Source organism: Nicotiana tabacum, chromosome 10, assembly GCF_000715075.1.
Source record: "Nicotiana tabacum cultivar K326 chromosome 10, ASM71507v2, whole genome shotgun sequence".
Classification (NCBI taxonomy): domain Eukaryota; kingdom Viridiplantae; phylum Streptophyta; class Magnoliopsida; order Solanales; family Solanaceae; genus Nicotiana; species Nicotiana tabacum.
Window position 1 is genome coordinate 75,759,509 of NC_134089.1, and position 3,002 is coordinate 75,762,510.

General features: G+C 31.7%; 1 pseudogene; it reads right to left on the reverse strand.

The window, feature by feature from the left end:
- Nucleotides 1-830: 830 nt before the first annotated feature.
- On the reverse strand, nt 831-1,842 carry LOC107802222 (kirola-like; annotated as a pseudogene).
- Nucleotides 1,843-3,002: the final 1,160 nt, after the last annotated feature.

Sequence of the window (3,002 nt, forward strand, 5' to 3'; positions counted from 1 at the left end):
CTATCTAATAAGATTTATGATTTCACAAATAATAAAATAAATAATTAAGTTGGTAGTTCGCCATTGGCTTGCCTAACGACGACGTTGGGAACTATCACGACCGATAGTGGGTTTTGGGGCTTGACATTTTTAGTATGAATACATTACTCCTTGCTCTATAGTGATAGTTATGAACGAAATAAAATGGCAAGGTTCTCTCGAAACGCTAGCTAAGTTATTGCTTTTTTGTCGGGCTGACTTCATACATTTTGTTACTTATAGAAATAGCGCAGTTCCATACTTTGTTAGGTGTATTCTGGTTCTGCAATTTGGCAATAAGTTTAGACTTTTTTAAAACTTTTATTCTTTAAAAGTCTTTGAAGGTGGTTTTCAGCTCTTCAATTCTAATCTTTTTATGATGTTTGTATAGATAATTGAGAACTTAGTTTGAAAGGAGCTCTTTAATTCCTATAAATGTTGCAGGCGATTGTGGATCTATTATTGTTCTTCTCTCAAGCTTAAACGAAGATTTTAGTTTGAATTCATGCCTTTTAAAACACTGATAAATATTAATCCCCATATTACCATAATTCCATTAGAGAAATCAAAAGAAAAAGGAGCTGAAAAAGAATGAGAGTAGCACACTAATAAAGATATCTTGTAGTTATTATAGGTAAAATATTAAACTTAGGAAAATTCATAATATCTTACATAACTGACTATTGAAAATATATCTGTAGAAGGAGATTGACATACATAACTCCAAACACCACATTATTTATTTCACACGGTGCTAGAACTAGCCAATCTTGCCAAATATTCATCACACATACGAGCGCACACACATATATATAGATCTTTTATTTCTTGAGAAGGTGGGCATCTATATCTTTGGTCAAATCAAGGACTACACCCATGAAAGCGAGGGGCTCAGGGGTGTCTTCAGTTTTCTTCTCGTACACAAATGTCCATGTAGTCCACTGATCTTCACTGGATGTGATAATAGTGAAGTAATTATACAACTCTAACAAATCTCCTTCAATCACTTTCCAAGTGACTGATTTCTTCTGAGGATCGAAGGCTTCAATCACTTCCTTAACAATCTTTTCTTTTCCATCTATAATCATTAAAATTCAAAATAAAAGAGATGTTACTCCTAGTTCAATAGTGCAATTCCTCATAAAAGATATAAACATTCACGAAAAAATTATAGATTTGATTATAATGTGTTTGGTATGACTGAAGCAATTTTTCATGAAAAAAGTTTTGTTCTGCACAATATTTGGAAAATATTTTCTAATATTTGATTGGTGAGTGAAAGATATATTACGGAAAGCATACATTAAAGATAATAATAATAATAATATTAAAAATTTATAGGTCATTTAATTTGATAAAATTTTGAGTGCTAAATCCTAATAGTAACGTCTAGAGTGCTAAAAACTAATAATAACATCTAAAGGTTAATTGGAGCAAGTAGAAGAAAGTTAAAAGTTAAGATAGTTGTAATATCTTTCCCTAGAGGAAATGACTTCCGCCTAAAGAAGCTATTTTTCTTTATGTGATGCAAAACATCTTATTCGGAATATATTTATGGTAACCAAACATCATCAATATCAGATACACCTAAATATAGAAAATTGATGCGTATAAAGTGAGCGGGGAAATGTGTGTTACCCTCGTTGTATTCCAGCTAACGATCAAACCAATCTTTATGATTTGACCTTCATGAATCTCAAAATGGTTGATCTTACTAGGGCTTATGTTGGGTATATGATGAGTATTAACGTGAAAAATATTCTGAACAGAGTGTCCTCCACTCTTCATCTCTAAAGAAGCAATCAACTTGCCCTTAACACCCATATTTTCTTCTCCGTAGAATAGCAATAAGTTGTAAAAGAAAGTGGTGAGAAAATGTTCAGAACTTGTAGTCTTTATATCGATCTAAGTTAGTTGTGAAATTTCAAAACCTAGACCTCCTTTGAATTTCAATAACGTGTTCAGGTTAAATTAATTACTAACTATATATTTTTAACCTTGTATATATAGTATAATTTACCATTGAAAGGGTCCATGCTTCCCCTAGCTTTGTTGGCAAACAAAGAGCCGAAGTTGATCCTTATTGATAGCGAGATGAAGAAAGCAAGGATTTTAATTATTTTACTTTCTTTGCCAATTCAAAAGCCAGGATTTTAATTATTTTACTTTCTTGGCTAATTTAAAAGTAAGGTTTTAATTATTTGACTTTCTTGACCAATTTCGAATGGCATATCTATTTGTTTGATTAAATTTTTTTTCCCTAATATATCTATTAGGCAATATGCCTATTGTGTGAGAGAGAAAATTATAAATGGATTATATTTCAGCCGCATAATAATGTCCTTTAAGGATTTGCATAATAAAATCAGAAATGGCTCTTTATTAACTTTTCATCAGTTTTTCCAAGTTTCTTTTTTGCACTTTAAACTAAGAAACTTCTTTCTCTATAAGTTGATAAGTTGGGCATAGGGAAACTAAAAGAAAATGTGAATGGCACGTCTCAAATTCACGTGATCTACACCTAGTATCCTATTCACATCGAACAAACCAACTCATATAATTCATCCTGGTCATATGTGCAATATGTGGCGCTTGCCCACCTATTAGGGTCTTAGTCTAATGAGATTATAGTTTCCCCGCCCTAGGTATATAAGGTCGACTTAACATCAACATAAATCTTAATTCCGTCTTGTAAAATTTTATTTGTAATTATGTTATACCCTAATGCCTTACGACGCAAGTAGCTAGATCCAAACTTCACATTTTGTTTGTTTGTTTGTCTGTTTTGGTTGCACTTTCTGCAACTCCATTTTATCTGCTTATCGAGAAAAAAAATGTTAACTTAAAGTGCAACTATTTGAGATAGTAAATGTCACGAACTAAAATCCATTAATGGTCGTGATGACGACTAACACCGTTGTCAGGCAAGCCAACAATAATTTATTAACTTGATTATTCATTTTAGTATTTTGAAATCAGAATTT